Below are 21,545 nucleotides of genomic sequence, written 5' to 3'. Positions count from 1 at the left end.
TGCAAAATGGGAAAGTTATTGTTTATGCCTCTCGAAAATTAAAATCCTATAAATAGAATTACTCAACTCATGTTTTGGAATTAGCTGTAGTCATTTTCGCATTGAAAAAATGGAGACATTATTTATATAGGGTGACATTGAGATTTTTATGGACCATAAGAGTCTTAAATATCTGTTTTCTCAAAAGGATTTGAATTTGGAACAGAGGCGATGGGTAGAATTTCTTGAGAATTACGACTGCACCATTAATTATCATCCTGGGAAGGCTAATATATTATCGGATGCATTAAGTCGAAAAGCAAGTGATAGGATTAATGGTTAGAGAGTGGAGTATGTTGGAGAAGGTGAGCGAGTGGAATCCTTGCCTAGAGGGACAAAATGTTGTATTTGGAAATTTGGCATTCACGTCTCCATTATTAGAACACATTAAAGAGGCGTAAAAGAAGGATGATATGGTGCAGAAATGATTGAAAAAAGCGCAGAAAGATGGAACCCAATGTTTTAAAAAATGGCTTGAAGGAGTACTTAGATTTCGAGATCGAATCGTGGTGCCCCGTGATGAAGGAATAAGGAGGAAAATATTGGAGGAAACACACCGATCTAAGTATAGGATACACCCTGGGAGTAATAAAATGTTCCAAGATTTAAAAGGATTTTATTGGTGGGATGGCTGGAAAAAGGAAGTGGTCTGATTTGTTCAAACATGTCTTGTCTGCCAGCAAGTTAAAGTTGAACATCAGAAACCTTCAGAACTTTTGCAACCTCTGGAGATACTCGAGTGGAAGTGGGAATATATTACCATGAATTTCATGATAGGGTTGCCAAGGAGTCAAAAGGGGCATGACGCGATTTGGGGTGTGTCGATCGACTTACTAAGACCGCACATTTTCTGCCGGCGAATATGAAATACCCTTTGGAGAAACTAGCAAAGTTTTATATGGATGAAATTGTGAGGTTAAATGGAATTCCCATAAGTATCGTTTCTGATAGGGATCCGAGATTTGTTTCCTGATTTTGGCAAAAAATTTAAGAGACTTTGGGGACCAAGTTAAACTTGAATACAGCATATCATCCCCAAACGGACGGATAGTCAGATAGAACAATCCAGACTTTTGCGGATATGTCGAGATCATGTATAATGAAATTTGGAGGAAGTTGGAGTCACCATATGACATTAGTCGAGTTTGCGTATAATAACAGTTACCATACTTCAATTCAAATGGCACCTTACGAAGCACTTTATGGAAGTAAATGTCGATCGCCGACCCATTGGGATGAAGTAGGAGAGAGAAAGATTTTGGATCCGACCGCTATATCCTAGATTGAGGAAGCATATGAGAAAGTAAAGATAGTCCGAGAACGGCTCCAAACCCGCCAGAGTAGACAAAAGAGTTATGCGGATAATAGGAGAAAAGATTTGAAATTCGAATTGGGGGATAAGGTCTTCTTGAGAGTTAAATCCATGAAAGGAGGAGTTATATCAAAGAAAGGGAAAAAATTAAAATCAAGGTATATTAGACCTTTTGAAATTCTCCGACGAATTGGGAAAGTGGCATATTAGTTGGATTTGCCTGCTAGTATGTCTAAGATCCATAACGTTTCTACGTCTCTATGCTCAAGAAGTATCATCCGGGTCCAACTCATGTGATACAGTTGGAAGGTATTGAAGTAGATGAGTCGCTTTCATATGAAAAACATCCTATGAAGATTCTTGATCGAGAGGTAAAGGGCTTGAGAAAAAAGAAAATTCCTTTGGTTAAGGTCCTTTGGAGAAATTGTGACGTCGAGGAAGCGACTTGGGAAGCGGAAGAGGAGATGCAGAAAAAGTATCCTGAATTGTTCGTTTAGAAAGGTGAGAATTTTGAGGACAAAATTCTTTTAAGAGGGAAAAGATGTGAGGGCTCAAAAATTTTTTTACTAATTTTGAAAGGTAAATAATAATGATGAAAATATTTATATTATGTGGTTTTGCTAAATTCTTTGTATTTTCATCTATTAAAATGTCATTTTATATCTTAGTTGAATTTTTATTTTTAATTACCCGATTATCGTTTGGCTAGCATTAAGTGTGAAACTTTGCAGAGGTGACGTGAAATTTAGTCTTAAGGAGAAATCTAGAACATGTAGAGACTTTAAAGAAATAGAAAAATAATAGATAATGTTGGTTGAGGGAAATCTAGTTAAGAATAAGATGTCGCATGAGAATGCGACACATAAGCGAGTAGGTAAGGTGGTCCTCCTACCACACTTTAAACGAAGAAACTAGACTTGAGAATTCATTCTCTCTCTTCCCCCTTTAGTTAACCAAAATTTTGAGAGAGAGAAAGAGAGGGAGACTTGAGAGCTCTCTATCTTACTCTTGAAAATCACTTGAAAATCCATCAACCACCACAATTTTTCTTCTTCTTTTTCTTCTTTTCTTGTTGAGGGCCGAGAGAGAGAAAGGATCGAGGGAGAGAGAGAAACCTGAGAGAGAGAGAGAGAGAGCAGCCAAGAGAGAAGGGACACCATCTATCTTGTTTCTTGTGGATTTGTAAAAGAAATCACCCAAGTAATCTAGAAGATTTGACCTTTCTTGAGAAAACTTGAAGGGGTGAATTTTGGAAGGAAGTTTTAAGGTTGAATCACACTAGATCTAGTTAGATCTTAAGGTAAGAACCGAAAATCACCCTTAATCTCTAATTTCTAGTCATGAAATGTTAGATTTACTTGATTTAAGTAAGATCTATGGTAGATCTAGTAAATTTCTTAAAGTTATACCACTAGATGTTCTAGTGGTTAAAATACTAGTATAACTCTTGATTTGTTGGTTGGATTTGCTTGAAAATTGTCTTTTGATAAGCAAGGACTAATGATTGATGCAATCCTTAGAGATTTGAGTGAGTTTTTGTTAGTTAAATGGTTGTTCTATTGGCGAAATTCTTAAGGAATTTTTGGATGAACTAGCCGAATGAAGAGAGTCAATTTTTCACCTTCATTTTCGACATTTCTGTGTCCTTGTTGACTAAATGTCACTCAAGTGACTTGGTATTATGTTAAATTATGATTATATGTTGAATTGGAGTTGAAAGTTAGGAATTTTAACAGTTAAAAGTCATTTCTGTTTCACTAATTTTGGGCTAAAAACTATCCGGCCAGCAGTGGTGAATTCGAGACTGTTTTGCCCTTGATTTTGTGTTTTCACGCATCGAATTTTGAGGAAAACTATTCTAGATACATATTATTTTCATAACTCGAGCTTACGTGTCAAGTTCAAGTGAATTTGGTTTAGTTTTGCGAATTGTTGGGGGCGAAACTTATTGTCTCTTTTTACGTGTTTATAGGAGTGATTGAAAACTGTGATATCGATCCTAATTTGGATTCTAAGTTTTGATTTGTTGGTGAGTTCCATGCATGTTATCTATCTTGAATTTGCAAATGTGACTTAGATGTGAATTTGATGTTGTGACTAAGATGAATAGTGTTTTGGATTGTTGAAGTGTTGTGATGTCACCTGGGTTGTTATCCCATCGACGATCAGTGATTGATTGTGCATGTTAATTCTTGGAAATTCCTAAGTCCTATAGGTGAGTCTGTCGATTCGAGCCAATCATGGGACTTGGTCGAGGAGATTTGATGAGCCATAGGAAAGTGTTTTATATTCATTGGACTTAGCATTTAGACTCGTCTCTGTTGAAATGAAAACTATGGTATGCTCAAACAATGCCCATTTTAAGTGTTTTGGATTTCGGGCCTGGTAGGGGGAGTCGTTGGAAGGAGAATGAAATGAGTAGAGTTCTACATAGTGATAAAATTTGAAAGTTGACGGAGTGCCAACTACGTGAAATAAGATCAAGATTCGTAAACATTGGCTCCTGATAGCCACCCGTATCCTACCCCCTTGATATTGTTAATCGCTTTATTTACTCGTTTTGAATTGTGAGTTTGAAGTGTAATTTGAACTGTTCTATGTGACTGTATGCCTTTTTGGAACTCGCTGGGCGTTAGCTTATTCTTTCCAATTTGTTTTCCTTAACAGGAATTGAGAACCCAAGTGAATCCGCTGTTAGTTAGGGTGTGACCTTGTTTCTTTTGTATCTTGTTTTGGGTTGTTAAACTTTAAATTTGATATTTTGGAAGCTTGTAAGGCGAACTTTGATTGTATCTTAAGTACGTTGGATCGTATTTTTATTAGTCGGGTTGTAAGTTGAACTTAGTTATGTTATAAGTTGTGGAATTGTTATTTAAGTATTTTGGAAGTATTTTATTCGATCGTATTAGTGAGTCCTGGTGCGAGTTGGGCAGGCAGTCCGCCGAACCCTTTGGTTCATCCTAGGGGAAGGTGGGGCTATCACAATGTTGATACGAGAGGAGGCGTTTAGGATATTGCAGTACCTGAATAAGAGGACGCGGATGTCACTTAGGCCTATTGACCATCAGGGAGTCGAGCCGTCTACCACTCAGGATGTCCCCATTCGATGTGCTTGTTGAGCATCTATTTAGGCAAGTACGTGGATATATTCAAGGAGACAGGCCTTGCAACCGGGGCATGGTTCCATGTCATGTTGATGTGCCTGTTGGTTAGGATACTTGAATTTTTGTCCATGTCAGAGACGATCCCCCGTCTACACCCCAGTTCCCTTACTAAAACTTTCTTCGCACCTTCATGTATTCCTACATTCGAGCATGACTTCATTTCCATACCTATCCCTGTACCCACATTGGGTTACATGACAGGTGAGGGCTCTTTCTAAGGTGTGGCACAAGTACAATTCATCCTGATTATCAGTTAGGTGATTGCCTTGACTATATCCACGAGTTCTCGGGTTTCTTGATGGGTTTATCACTTATTCTATATATGGTCGAATACTTCACTCCTAGTGAGGCTCCATCCACTACTTTTGCCAAGCGATCCTATCCTAGATAGGGTAAGCCTCTCATGATAAACCACTCGGTTGATGATGAAAAGCAGGAAAGTGCACTAGAGATACAATTGCTTTACCATTCTGCGTAAGAAGGACAAGAGATGTGTTGGTAGGCACTAGAAGGTATAAATCGCACGGTGCGCGGTGGTATAGAAAAAGAAAATGCCCAGACGAGCAAATGATGTGGAAAGAAAATACCGGAGGTGGATATAGTTGGTTAGGTTAATGGTTTAATTTTTTTGTTTTTTTGGTTTTTGCTATATGGGTTACACACACAATATAAGCACGAACATATACTACATTTCATACAAAGACAGATAGAAATCGAACAAAACAAGATATACAATGGAAATACTTTTCATATAAAGAAAGCTCTTAAGAATAGAACAAGATACATAATGGGAAGTGGCATAGAGCTTAGTTCTAGTACTTATTAACTACAATTTGCTCTCGAAGATTATTACGGTACTTAGTAACTTAATGTAGGTGAATAGTGAAATTAAATGCCATGGATATAGTTTTTCAATGCCTTTTTTGTTGAATATGATAACACCAAAAGAGGTGGCAGATTATGAAATAAAAAGCAATATGTCTCCAAGGCAAAGAGCATGTTCAACTGCGAAAGTAGCCCAATTCTTGTCGAAGGATCTTTGTTTCATGCCAATGCAATACGTTTTATAGCCGCTTGTAATAATTACTGTTGGTGTTGTGCCTTCATGTAGTCGAAGGTCAGCGTATTGTGGAAGGGTCTATTTTAAAAAAAACAAATTTTTGTTAGATCACTAAAGAATGCAGTTGTGAACAAATTGTATAAAGGAAAGCACCTACCAGGCTGTGTTTTGAGCGACTTGTATAAAACTGATAGAAAGAAACAAATGATATCCAATCGTACTGAAGAAACTGATTTATGGAGGAGGTGATAGTACAAAAACTGGGCTGCTGGCTGAACAAGAAAGCAAATGCTTCAACATTGGATGTAATGCTTGAAAACATAGGTAAAAGTAGTGTCCATGACATGAGAATATATGATTGGGAAGTGCAGAAAGCCATGGAATCATAGGATAAATTTCCCTTGATTCTCAAGAAGACCATGTCATTCTTGAGAAAGCTATATAACAAAAAATGAATAGAAAGAAGGTTAAATAATGTTCTTGGTATTCTAGATAAAGTAGAAGCATGGAATAGAAAACTACATGCATAACCATATTAATTTTCAAATTTAGCATTTTTTTATGCATAACCCGTGGAGGCTTAAGTGTTATTCTTGAATCTGCTTGGAGCCATCAAATAAGCACTTGTAGGGCAAAAAGACTATCTACAACTCTACAATTGCTTCATAACCACAATAGAAAGAAAGGCAACACAAGTTTTAAAAATAAAACAGGAAGCTAGCTGAATAGGGAAGCATTGGAATAGATTGTTCAAATAGAGAAGAAATAAAGAAAGAGACAAACGTATTCCAAGTAATTCTTCCTCATGAAACACACTCCCAAGTCTCAACTGCCACCAACCAAAAATCCAAACATTAAAATTTAGAAAATCAACCCAAATAGTCACAACAAAGACTCTTAGAAAAACCTTCAAGCCCACTTAAGCATTCAACCTTCATACACATTAGTTTCTTAGTTAAAAATAAATGCACAAGATCACAAGAAGATAAAAAAGTAATTCACAGGATTCAGGGTTATCCCTTAGACTTGCTTCAAAAGTTTCATCTTATAAAGATTCATTAATAAATATATACCCTTCCAAATCATATCTTTTACAGCAATTACCCTAACACTTTCCTTATGAGTTAAAATTTTTCAAAAAGAAACAACTTCCATCATAGTTTCACAAGGGCCTCATTAGGATCTATTCTAATTTTTGCAAATAGATCACTTTCATATTTTTTTTCAACCAATAAAAAAGCGAAATAATATATTACTAGCTTCTAGTACTATAGACAAATTATAATTACAAAATATGCCTCAAGGTAACTTGGCAGTTTAAACTTTATAAATAAAAACATATTGAACACATAAAACCAATGCTCCGGAAGAAAGGAGAAAAAAGTACCTGTCCAATGATAAGTGTGAGGATCCGAAAATTTTCTTATTTTCGTCATATATTATTGGTTTATTTAAATAGTTATTCACTCATTTTCTCCGAATTATTTAATTCGACTACATAAATTCCATTTATATGGAAAAACACCTCTCTTATGTTTTTAAAGCGTTTTGTTAGAAAATTTACTTTTCGAAAACTCGTTTAGTTCGGAACAACGTGTACACGTTTTTCGAGACTATATATTTGAATCGAGAGTATATTAATTTCGGAGAAGTAAGAATGATCAATAGTAGATTAAGAAAAGTTAATTTGAGATTTGAGGAGTTAATACTCGACTCATGTGAGGACTCGCAAAATTTATTATTTTAAATTTCATTTCGAGCTTATTTAAATATTTCATTGCCCATTTACTCCGAATATTATTTTCTAGTCTATTTAGACCTAATTACATAAGTCTATAGCTTAATTATATTTTTAAAATGACTTGTTTCAAAATTTAATTTTTGAAAACTCATAAAGTGAGAATAGTGAATACGCGATTGGAGTAAATAATTGAATTGAGGATACAAAAAGCTTGAAAAATTGGAGACTTGTACATTAGTCTCAAAATAGGTATTTTTATGCTTAAGTGCTCAATTATTAGTTAGTAATACTATCGTTATAAGAATTTCTTAGAGATTTCGCTCTATCGCGTATAAATTGGAAGTACGCGTTTTTACGCGCGCGATTAATTGAGGGACTTAAGGCCATTATTTTTGGACTATTAAGAGTGAATAACAATAGTATGTATACAAGGGCATTAGAAGTTTAGTGCACTAGTGAAATAAACCCGAGAGAAATCGAGCACAAAACGCGCGTGTACGCGCACTATTGGAGAGTTGACTTTTGTACACTTGAAACCCACAATTGCTAAGCTTCTCACGGAAGCCTCACCATCAGCAAACACTTTCTATTCCTCACTCCCAACAGCCGAACCAGCAAAGGAGAAAAACAACTCCAATTCCATCCTAATTCCTTCACCAAATCTTCTCCAATTCGCTTCAAATTTCACCCACACTTAGTTTAACACTTGGAGATTGCATCTAGCTAAGAAAAGGAGCTGCAATCAGCGGGTTTGCTTGAGTTAAGGAGAGCCGAAATTTCTATCTTGCACATCTAAAAAGGTAAGCTACGATCAACACTTAAAATCTTGCTTCATGGAAGTAGTAATGCACGTTTAAACCCTTGCATGTTTATGGGTAGCATGTTTGTGATGGAAAATTAGTTGTGTGGGCTCTATGAACTCCCACCTTGGATATATGGACTGATTTTTGGTGTTTTGATGGTAATAATATTTATTTAGTGCTTAAACTAGTGGATTAATGTTGGGTTATTGATAGAAACTCAAGGATGGTGCATTGACCAAAAGTGACAGTTTTGCCCCTGTCTTGTTCGAGCACTTTGGTGCGAAATTTTGAGGATCTAATGGCTTGTTTATGTTTTTTACATGTTATATTGATTGTGTAAAAATTTTCATGGAAAAATAACATGATTTGGTTGGTTAAATGAAGTGATTTCCAAAGTTTAGAAAACTGGAAAATGATTCCCGTCACTGCCCAGGCAGTCACCTTGTTTCGGCTATAACTCATCGCTCCGATGTCGGAATCGAGTGCCGTTTATGGCACTGGAAACTAGACATTCCCAGATTTCATTTGGTATAAAATGTACATTCTGGTTCCACTCGAGTGAGCCAAACCATTCATTTGAAAATTACTGTCCTGTTTCGTTTGTCACTGGGAGGCAGATTATGAACTGTGATTTGATGCTCACGTATGAGATGGTTATGAACAGATTTTGAAAATGGTTTCTTCTGAGAAAATATAGCCTTATGAATCTATTTTCCAACGCCACAAACCATGCTCAATTCCGAGTTAAATTGAGTGATTTATGATCAAAATTCGAAACTGGTTTTGTGAAGGAAAACCATGCATTTGGACAGATTTGAAACTAACGATGCTTTAGGACTTGTTATCCGAAACTTCTTGGTGTAAATCACCTATAAAATGTACCTTGGGTATATTTTAGACATTATCTACTAGAATGGATCATATTTGAGATGTTTCTTGGCCGAATGTTTGAAAACGGCAAAACGAAAGTTCAAAGGCAGCTTAGCCTTAGAACTTCTTGTGATTTCAACGGTCTCGTTAACTGATTTCCCGTACATATTTTTCTATGAAATTTGGCAAGAGAGTGGCCCTTATATGGTAGTATATTCAAGCTAAATTTGGTGCCATTCCAAGTCCGTTTCGTTGCTCAACTAAACTTCCAAAGTTCATGATTTGAGTTGGAAAACCCTTGATTAACAAGGAAATTTTAGTAACTTTGTGCTACCATATCTTGGTGCTCAAAACTCCGAATCTTGTTCCGTTTGTTTTATTTTAAACTTGGATTTCAACTCTAATAGAGTTCCAAATTTTAGAGGTTAGTTTGGATCAAGTGAATTTTTCCAAATTTTCAAAGTTGGCCAAAAACCAACCTAAACTTGTCTTCAATGCCCCAGAATATCAACTTTGAGCCAAATTTTGGATACCTTCCATTTGGAATCATGGAAAAGTGTATTCTAGGAACTTTTAGTACTTTGGAGGTAGTTTCCAACGGTACCAAATTTTTCAATTTCAGACGTGTAAAGAATGAGATACGATTTTTCAAAGTAAGTGTAACAAATATGAAAATTTCTAACTTAAAGGAAATGGAGTTTTTCAAACTCTCTTTTCCCTTTTAATATCCCTTGATCGTTTTACACTCGATTTTAAGGATATAAATCAAATTTTGCTTGTGTTTTAAAACTCCACTTTTGAGCCTCAATTTACAAATAATTAAGGCTCATTCTCGTGAAATTTTCTTAGATTGTACAAGAGTGCAATCTTCCTTATTAATTGGAGTTTATAAGTGATAATTTTTTATTAAATGCTCAGGCGCTCAAGGCGCTTAAGAGGACCTTCCAGAGGATCTCACGAGAGACGCCTAAACCATCATTTGAACTTGCTACTTGAATCACTCGGTGAGTGTCAAGTGTATGAATTTGTTGCTAAGTGTTTACTGCTTCTTATCCGTTATTTGAATTTGGAAATTTAGAGACGAGTGTGTACTTTACCGCACTCATTCTCTTTCAAATGAAATTATATTCGAATTTTGCTATGTGAATTCATATTCGACTTGTATGTAGTAATGTGGATATGATTCGTATATACATGATTCGTATTTGTGATTCCTAGTCGGAATCGTCGATTTGAGCGTTACTCATCGACTTATATTCGTATTCGTATTCGGGGGATGCCCAAACTCGTTGGCTAACTTTGCGAATCGAGCTAGCATGGGCTTGGTCGATAAGCTTAGCAAACCATGAGATATTCATAGAGCCTGATCGATTGGAGAGATCTTGCTCGGCATTACTCGCGCAGTATTGCCATGATATACTCGAGTATTATCAAAATTTTGATGAGCGTGTCTGATAAGGGGGTGTAACGGTGACGGGATTCGAAAAAAAGTGGTGTATCTACGGATTTGATACTTATGTGGTTGACGGAGTGTCAACATGAGATGTGATCAAGACTTTGATTCGACTACGTGGAATTTAGCTCCTGAGAGCTACAGTATCCTTAAATTGTTTCTATTCAATTTTCCTATTCGAAATGTGAATTATTCGAAGTTGATAGCTTTATTTATTATATAAATTGTGGCTTCTTGGATTACGTGTTTGCGTGTGTGTTTCTTGGCCTCACTGAGTATTGGCTCATCCCATTAGTTTGTTTTCCTTAACAGGAACCCGATTGGAAGGAGTTAAGCAAATGCCGACTTGAGGCACTTTTGTATTAGTGTTTTAATTGTAATCGACTAGACACTTTTGGATGTTATATATTTTGGAAAAAGTGATTGTAAATTTGGAATTGTGATGTAAGACTAGATATTTACATATGGAAATGATTTCGCACCTTTATTTCGATTTTCATTGTTAGTATTAGACTAGGTTTGAATTGGATTTGTCTCGAGTCCTGGCGAGAGTTGGACAGGCGTCCCGCGGATACTCTTTGGTTCGCCTTAGGGAGAAGTGGGGGCGTCACAATAAGTTCCAGGAAGACAACCCCAAAACTATAGACATCAGATTTCACTGTCAATTGCCCAGTCGTAGCACACTCAGGAGCACAATAACCATAAGTTCCCATGACCCTTGTGGAGACATGCAACTTGTCTCCAGTAGGACCAAGTTTTGCCAGCCCAAAGTCTGAAAGTTTTGGAACAAACCTTTCATCCAGAAATATGTTAGATGACTTGAAATCCCTATAAATGGCAGAAGGATTTGCCTTATCATGAAGATACTCCAAACCTTTGGCCACATCTGCTGCTATCTTCATTCTTGTATTCCAATCTAATGGTTCTTTATTAGGTGGAAGATCTGCAAAAGAATTATTAAAATGGTTTACAAGGATGCAACAGATTATGTTGTGTGATAGCTACCAGAACAGTAATCTAACATAAACCCAACGAAAAAGTATTGAATGACATTAAAATTAGCACATTATCCAAAGTTGATGTTAAGCGATAACTACCAGAATAGTATTCTAACGTAAACCTAACGAAGGAATATTAAATGACATTGAAAATTACCACATTATTCACTAGTTATAATTATGACAACCGTAATACAGTGGCAATAACAACCGTACTTGTGGAGAAAGATCATAGGCACACACATTAATATTGAGAGCAAAATTTGTTCAAAGTATAAGCACACTTATTAAGATTTCTTAAATGCAAAATTTATTCCCCCATTGTAAAACTGATATAAGAGTCTAACAATCCAAAATTCATTCAAAGATTAAGAAAGAGGAATGCTCTACTGAACGCTTAACACAAACATAAATCAACTAAATGGTGTTGATCTTGATCCCTTTCTTTTGATATTTACAAAATAAATGGATAGTACTAATATCTCCTCAAAGATGTTTTCAGCAATGAAACAAATCAGGTTCAAAGATTAAGTACAATTGAAAGAGACAAAGAGTACTGAAAGCTGTCGGATGCTCACAAAGACTGGATCGGACGTCCGATAATCATTGCGCAACTTCGGACGCATGAAGAATTCCATCACCCGACATCCGAAGGAACTAAGACATTCTCCCTAGTTCACTGACTTCGATCGGACGCAAGGATCGGACGTCCGATAGGATCCTTCAAATTCGATGAAAGCTGTCGAACGCTCACAAAGACAATATCGGACGTCCGATAGAATTGAAAAAGATTTTTCAAACTCACTGCCTGCTGTCGGATGCATGCTTTGGATGTATCGGATGTCCGATACTCCCAACGGCTAGTTGACTTTTCACCTTCTTTCTATCCGTTGGAAACATTAATGAAGCACTTTCTTGGTCTCCTATAAATAGAGCATGGTCAGAAACTTCAAATAACTTTACACATTGGGACTACATTAGATCAAGAGTGATTTTAGTGAAAAAATACTCTTCAAAGAAGATTTGTACTCTTAGTGGTGTGAAGTTCGTTGTAAGCTTTTCATTTGTGAGTGAATACTTCAATAGTGTAGCTCTGTAAGGGTTGTCCTGAGAAATAGTAAAACTTTCTAACTTGACCAAGTGGAGATTGGGGCAAAGAGGAAGTGAACCTTCCTTTGTACACAAGATTGGTTATATTTCGTCAATTTGAAAAAACTTGTTTGAATTGGTCTACAAGTTCAAGAGGAGCTTGGTAGTCAATTAGTTTGCAATTTTTCCTTTCTTATTTACTTATTGTTATGTTGTAATTCTTAAATTGCTTATCTCTTCTACTTCTCTCAAGTGATATTGTTCATTCATTGATTGATTCATTGTATGATCACTTAGAAAAGAGGGCAAGTACTCAAAAAGTGACTCACAATTTGGCCAGTTTTTAAACTACCTAATTCACCCCCTCTTAGGTTATTTTCAATCTTTACAATTGGTATCAGAGTTTGGTCTCCTAGAGATTAAGCTCAAGTGGCTTAACAGTAAAGATGACAACCAACAATACCATATTTTTGGAAGGATAATCTGTGATTAGACTACCTATGTTTAATGGGTCGAATTATGTGAGTTGGAAAGAAAGAATGATTATCTTCTTGCAATCGATTGATATTGAATTGTGATTTATTGTTAATGAAGGTCCATATGATGCCTCTATTGTAGATGATATTACTCATAGACCAAACCCAAAAACTAGAAATGAATTGACTGCAATTGATAGAGCTCATCTCACCTTAAATGTAAAATCCATGAATGTCTTATATAGTGTTTTAGATTCAAATGAATCTATTAGAGTCTAGGGTTGCAAGTCAGCTAAAGAAATTTGGGACAAACTGAAAGAAATTCATGAAGGTAGTGAGAATGTTAGAGAACAAAAGAAATCTATTTTAGTTACTAAATATGAGTCGTTTAAGATGGAACCTCATGAAAATATTGATCAAATGTATTGTAGATTCAAAAATCTCATTAAGGATTTAGAAGTGTTGGAAAAGGAATACTCTTTAGGTGAGAAAAATAAAAAAATCCTGAATGTCTTGTCCAAAGATTGGGAAAGTAAAGTGACTGCTATTGAGGAGGCTAAAGATTTGAATACTATGCCTATTAAATCACTTATTAATTCTCTGACCTCTTATGAGTTGAAACTTAAGATTAAGGTATAAGAGAATGAAGATGCAAAGGTAAGAAAGAGTATTGTTCTAAAAGTAACTCAAGATGAAGATGATTCGGCCTCTTTGGATGGAGAAGATGTGAAAATTGATAACAGTGATCTTGCTCTCATCACAAAAAGTTTCAAGAGGATCCTCAACAAAAAGAGATTTAGAAGAGGAGGACCTATCAATTCAGATTCTAATCAATTCAACAATACAAGAAACAAAGGAAAGTATGAGGCCAACAAAAAATAAGGTAACAAATGTTATGAATGCGGCCAATTTGGACACTACATGAGTGAGTGTCCAATGAAGAAGAGGAAATTTGAAAGAAAATCAAAATTCAACAACTTCCAATTCACATGGAATGAGTGCAACTCCGATGGTAAAATTGAAGAGGAAGAAGAATCGCTCAATTGATTTTATGGCCATTGGAGATGATGAGATAACAACTTGTAACTCTCAATTTGATAGTGTTGATGAAACTGATGATGACATTGAATCTTTCATTAAAAAATTGCATGCTAATTTGAAAGAATCTTATGTTAGAAATAAGGAATTGAAACACAAAAATAGTTTTCTTTTTCAGGACAATACACGCCTTTTTCAAGAAAATAAGAAGCTGAAAACTGAAAATGATTTCTTGAAAAAGAATGAGATTGATTTACAAAATAAGTTTGATTGAAAAACAAGGTTTTGTGAAATGTTCAAAAAGGAGCAAGATGATTTGAAAAAAAGAATGAATAATTTAAATGAGTTGCTCCAACATAAAAAATAAAACTGTTTTCAAGGAAATGAAACAAAAACTCATTTTGGCACTCATGAGAAGAAATTAAATTATGGTGCAAATAATTTTGTAAGATTTATTAAACCTTATTTTGCAAATAACTTTTTGATTATGTGTAATTTTTGTTGTTAAAAATGTCACATGAAAAGTGATTGTTATGTGAGGAAAAACATGAGAAGAGACATGAAATGCATGTGGATAGTCAAACATGATGCTAACTCTCAAAGACCCAAATCTCTTGGTTGAGAATGTTTTTGAAAAGGGCATTATGGATACCACTCTTTTTTCTAAACAATGTTCAAATGATCTTCTATTTGTACATATATATGTGAATGATATTATTTTTGGTGCTATTAATGAGTGTTTGTGCAAGGATTTTTTTTCACTATTATGTTAAATGAGTTTGAGATGAGTATGATGGGAATTTGAATTTCTTCCTTGGACTCCGAGTGCTTCACACTCAAGAAGGTACGAAAATTGATACAGAGGTATGATCGCTATAAGTATTCTGTAATGCTTTTGATATTTCTGATGTTCTGAACTAAGTTTCCTTTGATAGTTTTTGAATGACTAATGAATGTTGGTTGATATAAATATTTGTCTCATTGATGTTCATTAATAATTTTTGGTATCTTTTGATGTTATTCTTCTGTTATTAGCTGATGATGGTTGCCACTACTATTTTTTTATGACAATTACTCTCTACTTTTATGATGACAAAAAGGGAGAGAAATTATAAAATGGATGCTGGTTTGGGATGTTATGAGTAAGGGAGAGTTCATTTGATAATATTATATTATAGTACTTAATGGTTTTGAATGCTATGACTAAGAGGGAGTTTCTACTCATTTTCCTTCCTTTCATCCATTATTTTGTCATCATCAAAAAAGAAGAGAATGTTGATTTTGATCCCTGTCTTTTGATGTTTACAAAATAAATGGATAGTACTAATATCTCCTCAAAGATATTTTTAGCAATAAAACAAATCAGGTTCAAAGATTAAGCACAATTGAAAGAGACAAACAGTGCTAAAAGCTGTCGGACGCTCGTGAAGATTGGATCGGACGTCCGATAATTATTGCGCAACTTCAGACGCATGAAGAATTCCATCACCGGACGTCCGAAAGAAATAAGACATTCCCCCTATCTCACTGACCTCGATCGGACGCAAGCATCGGACTTCCGATAGGATTCTTCAAACTCGATGAAAGCTATCGAACACTCACAAAGACAATACCGGACTTTCAATAGAATTGAAGAAGATTTTTCAAACTCACTGCTTGCTGTCATACGCATGCTTCGAATGTACCGAACGTCTGATACTCCCAACGGCTAGTTGACTTTTCATTTACTTTCTATCCGTTGGAAGCATTAATGAAGTACTTTCTTGGTCTCCTATAAATAGAGCATGATCAGAAATTTCAAATAACTTTACACATTGAGACTACATCAGATCAAGAGTGATTTTAGTGAAAAAAACTCTTCAAAGAAGATTTGTACTCTTAGTGGTGTGAAGTTCGTTGTAACCTTTTCACTTGTGAGTGAATACTTCAATAGTGTAATTCTGTGAGAGTTGTCCCGAGGGATAGTAAAACTTCCTAACTTGATCAAGTGGAGATTGAGGCAAGGAGGAAGTGAACCTTCCTTTGTACACAAGATTGGTTGTATTTCATCAATTTGAAGAAGTTTGTCTGAATTGGTCTACAAGTTCAAGAGGAGCTTGGTAATCAATTGATTTGCAATTCTTCCCTTCTTATTTACTTATTGTTATTTTGTGATTCTTAAATTGCTTATCTCTTCTGCTTCTCTCAAGCGATATTGTTCATTCATTGATTGATTTATTGTATGATCACTTAAAAAAGAGGGCAAGTACTCAAAAAGTGACTCACAATTTGACCAATTTTTAAACTGTCAAATTCACCCCCTCTTAGGTTGTTTTCAATCCTTACAATTGATATCAGAATTTGGTCTCCTAGAGATTAAACTCAAGCGGTTTAGGAGTAAAGATGACAACCAACAATGCCATGTTTTTGGAAGGACAATCTGTAATTAGATCCTCTATGTTTAATGGGTCGAATTATGTGAGTTGAAAAGAAAGAATGATTGTCTTCTTGCAATCGATTGATATTGAATTGTAGTTTATTGTTAATAAAGATCCATATGATGCCTCTATAGTAGATGATATTACTCATAGACCAAAACCAAAAACTAGAAATGAATTGACTGCAGTTGATAGAGTTCATCTCACCTTAAATACAAAAGTCATAAATGTGTTATATAGTACTTTAGATTCAAATGAATCTATTAGAGTCAAGAGTTGCAAGTCAACTAAAGAAATTTGGGACAAATTGAAAGAAATTCATAAAGGTAGTGAAAATATTAGAGAACAAAAGAAATCTATCTTAGTTAGTAAATATGAAGTCGTTTAAGATGGAATCTCATGAAAATATTGATCAAATGTATTGTAAATTCAATGATCTCATTAAGAATTTAGAAGTGTTGGAAAAGGAATTCTCTCTAGGTGAGAAAAACAGAAAAATCCTGAATGTCTTGTCCAAAGATTGGAAAAGTAAAGTGACTGCTATTGAGGAAGCTAAAGATTTGAATACTATGCCTATTGAATCACTTATTAATTTTCTGACCTCTTATGAGTTGAAACTTAAGACTAACGTACAAGAGAAAAAAGATGCAAAGGTAAGAAGGAATATTGCTTTAAAAGTAACTCAAGATGGAGATGATTCGGCCCCCTTGGATGGAGAAGATGTGAAAGTTGATGACAGTGATCTTGTTCTCATCACAAAAAGTTTCAAGAGGATTCTCAACAAAAGGAGATTTAGAAGAGGAGGACCTAGCAATTCAGATTCTAATCAATTTAACAATACAAGAAATAAAAGAAAGTATGAGACCAACAAAAAATAAGGTGACAAATGCTATAAATGCGGCCAATTTGGACACTACATGAGTGAGTGTACAATGATGAAGAGGAAAACTGAAAGAAAACCAAAATTCAACAAATTCCAATTCACATGGAATGAGTGCAATTCCGATGGTGAAATTGAAGAGAAAGAAGAATCTGCTCAATTGGCTTTCATGGCTATTGGAGATGATGAGGTAACAACTTGTAACTCTCAATTTGATAGTTATGATGAAACTGATGATGACCTTAAATCTTTCATTAAAAAATTGTATGATAGTTTAAAAAAATTTTATGTTAGAAACAAGGAATTGAAACACTAAAATAGTTTTCTTCTTCAGGACAATACACGTCTTTTTCAAGAAAACAAGAAGCTGAAAACTGAAAATGATTTCTTGAAAAAGAATGAGATTGATTTACAAAATAAGTTTGATAGAAAAACAAGGTTTTGTGAAATGTTCAAAAAGGAGCAAGGTGATTTGAAAAAAAGAATGAATAATTTAAATGAGTTGCTCCAATATAAAATACAAAATTGTTTTCAAGGAAATGGAACAAAAACTCATTTTGGCACTCATGAGAAGAAATTAAATTATGGTGCGAATAATTTTGTAAGATTTATTAAACCTGATTTTACAAATAACTCTTTGGTTATGCGTAATTTCTGTTGTCAAAAAGGTCACATGAAAAGTGATTGTTATGTGAGAAAAAACATGAGAAGAGGCATGAAATGCATGTGGATAGTTAAACATGATGCTAACTCTCAAAGACCCAAATCTCTTGGTTGAGAATGTTTTTAAAAAGGACATTGTGGATACCACTCTTTTTTCTAAATAATGTTCAAATGATCTTCTATTTGTACATATATATGTGAATGATATTATCTTTGGTGCTATTAATGAGTGTTTGTTCAAGGATTTTTTTCCACTATTATGCTAAATGAGTTTGAGATGAGTATGATGGGAATTTGAATTTCTTCCTTGGACTCCGAGTGCTTCACACTCAAGAAGGTACGAAAATTGATACAGATGTATGGTCGCTACAAGTATTCTGTAATGCTTTTGATATTTCTGATGTTCTGAACTAAGTTTCCTTTGATAGTTTTTAAATGACTAATGAATGTTGGTTGATATAAATATTTGTCTCATTGGTGTTCATTAATAATTTTTGGTTTCATTTGATGTTATTTTTCTGTTATTGGTTGATGATGGTTGCCACTACTTTTTTTTATGGCAATTACTCTCTACTTTTATGATAACAAAAAGGGGGAAAAATTATAAAATGGATGCTGGTTTGGGATGCTATGAGTAAGGGAGAGTTCATTTAATAATATTATATAATGGTACTTAATGGTTTTGGATGCTATGAGTAAGGGGGAGTTTCTACTCATTTTCCTTCCTTCCTTCCATCCATTGTTTTGTCATCATCAAAAATGGGGAGAATGTTGATCTTGATCCCTGTCTTTTGATGTTTACAAAACAAATGGATAGTACTAATATCCCCTCAAAGATGTTTTCAGCAATGAAACAAATCAGGTTCAAAGATTAAGTACAATTGAAAGAGACAAAGAGTGCTGAAAGCTGTCGGACGCTCGTGAAGACTGGATCGGATGTCCGATAATCATTGCGCAACTTCGGACGCATGAAGAATTCCATCACCGGACGTCCGAAGAAAATAAGACATTCCCCCTAACTCACTGACTTCGATCGGACGACGAAAGCTGTAGGACGCTCACAAAGGCAATACCGGACATCCGATAGAATTGAAGAAGATTTTTCAAAATCACTGCCTGCTGTCGGACGAATGCTTCGGATGTACCGGACGTCTGATACTCCCAACAGTTAGTTGACTTTTCAGCTACTTTCTATCCGTTGGAAGCATTAATGAAGCACTTTCTTGGTCTCCTATAAATAGAGCATGGTCAAAAACTTCAAATAACTTTGCACATTGAGACTACATCAAATCAAGAGTGATTTAGGTGGAAAAATACTTTTCAAAGAAGATTTGTACTCTTGGTGGTGTGAAGTTCGTTGTAAGCTTTTCATTTGTGAATGAATATTTCAATAGTGTAGCTCTGTGAGGGTTGTCCTGAGGGATAGTAAAACTTCCTAACTTGATCAAGTGGAGATTGGGGCAAGAAGGAAGTAAACCTTCCTTTGTACACAAGATTGGTTGTATTTCGTCAATTTGAAGAAGTTTGTTTGAATTGGTCTATAAGTTCAAGAGGAATTTGGTAGTCAATTGGTTTGCAATTCTTCCCTTCTTATTTACTTATTGTTATGTTGTGATCCTTAAATTACTTATCTCTTCTATTTCTCTCAAGTGATATTGTTCATTCATTGATTGATTCATTGTATGATCACTTAGAAAAGAGATCAAGCACTCAAAAAGTGACTCACAATTTAGGCAATTTTTAAACTATCTAATTCACCCCCCTCTTAGGTTGACTTTCGTTTTGGCTTTCCACAAAAGAAGTCAAGTTATTAAACTACAATTAAGAGAATCACAACAGTGAGTCATTTTTACATGCAAGGTGTGTAAAGTCATTTGGTGGTACAAATAAATTTCATGCCTGTGCTCAACATTTTCAGGTTGTTGATAGTTGTTGACAATGTTAATCCTCACTTACAGCATTGGGTGGAGAAGTGATAAGGCTTAAAATCATTCAATTGAAACTCTCGTAGCTTGAATGTAACCACATGCAGGAAAAGAGAGAGACAGAGTTTCAGTAATGCAATTAAAGCACAAAGCACAAGATCCCTTAACATTGTGATCAGCTGAGGAACCCACTCTTACTAAGTGAACAAATGCATTAATACTTAAGGCAGTACCAACTGAACAAGCAAGCTATTCATCAACCTCAAACAACAGAATGTGGAGTAAATGCATAACATGATACAATATCAATCACCACTATTCAAAACACCAAACCATCCATTCACAATACTATGCCATTTATATGTCCCCAACCCCACCTTTCCCCTTTTCCTCAAACGAACATTGATCCCCATACCTAGAAGAAGCAAGTTTGAGCTTAAGCTCTGTCCTTGAGGCTTCATTAGTTCTACATTTTATTTTTCCTTATAAATGGCATTATTGTAAAGAAAGAACAATCAACATAAAAGTTAGTTTAAGTAGAAAAAACCCAATTAACTTTCTAAACAAAACTTACACTATCATCATGCCTTCCTTAAGAAAGTTTATGCAGTTTGTAAATTTTAGTAAACATGTAAATTCAATTTAAAAATGGAATGGACTTCTTTCTGAACATGCAATAACTAAACCGCAAACAATTGACAAGATAATGAACAAGAGTGCCTGAAATGATACCATGAAGATGATCTTCCAATGATCCCAAGGGCATGAACTAATATACAAGTAGCCTTTGGTCCTCATTAGCACAGTAACCGATTAAATTTACAAGGTTAGAATGATATAAAAGACTGAACACAAGAACCTCAACCAAAAATTCCAGGTTACCCCAAAGCCCATTTCTATCCAATTGCTTAACTGCAACAACATGTCCATTCCAGTAATCCAATTAATTAGCAATAATAAACTTGAAAAGCAGCCAGAAAAGAGGCATTTCTAATAAAATCAATATTGCCTTTTAAAAAAATGTCAGGAAAATCCAGAAAAAAATTCTATGAAATGAAATAATTAGGAAAAAATGTAGAGAAAATCGCGCATACCTCACTTTACTACTTTAGCTTGAAGATCTGGAGTTGAAACTTTTCTTTCAGATCATCTCTAAGAGGGCCCAAAAAAGGAGGACATATTGGTTAAAAATTAGAAAAAAAACAGAAACGAAAATAAACAAAAAATTTTTGAACAGAAATAAAATAGCTCCGACCCATCTGTACTTTTTTGCTGCAGGTACAAAGGATCAACCATTTTTTATGCAAATAAAGCAACACTCTTGAGCCAAAGATTGTTCCGACTAAGTGAAGAAAATGATTAGAGGAGCTCGTTATATAGAATGTATCATACAAGAAGGGCAAAAAAGAGATACGTTCAGTGGATTGAACCTTCCTCTCCATGGACTAGATCAAAGCAAAGTCCATCGAGCCGGAATCATTGACCCCTGTAGGGACTCAGAATTCCCGACGAGATACGACCGAAACAACCGTCAATCCGATGCGAAAGGGAAGCTTGACATTCGAAAATATAAGAGCACTAAAATGACTTTCTTCCCATCTTGCTCGCAGAGATACG

General features: G+C 35.0%; 1 pseudogene; it reads right to left on the bottom strand.

Moving 5' to 3' along the window:
• Window positions 1–4,916: 4,916 nt before the first annotated feature.
• On the bottom strand, window positions 4,917–20,871 carry LOC113767706 (annotated as a pseudogene).
• Between the last annotated feature and the right edge of the window lie 674 nt (window positions 20,872–21,545).

Source organism: Coffea eugenioides, chromosome 1 (assembly GCF_003713205.1).
Source record: "Coffea eugenioides isolate CCC68of chromosome 1, Ceug_1.0, whole genome shotgun sequence".
In the NCBI taxonomy this organism is placed as follows: Eukaryota; Viridiplantae; Streptophyta; class Magnoliopsida; order Gentianales; family Rubiaceae; genus Coffea; species Coffea eugenioides.
Note: the sequence above shows the minus strand (reverse complement) of the source record. Positions and strands in the feature narration are given on the sequence as shown.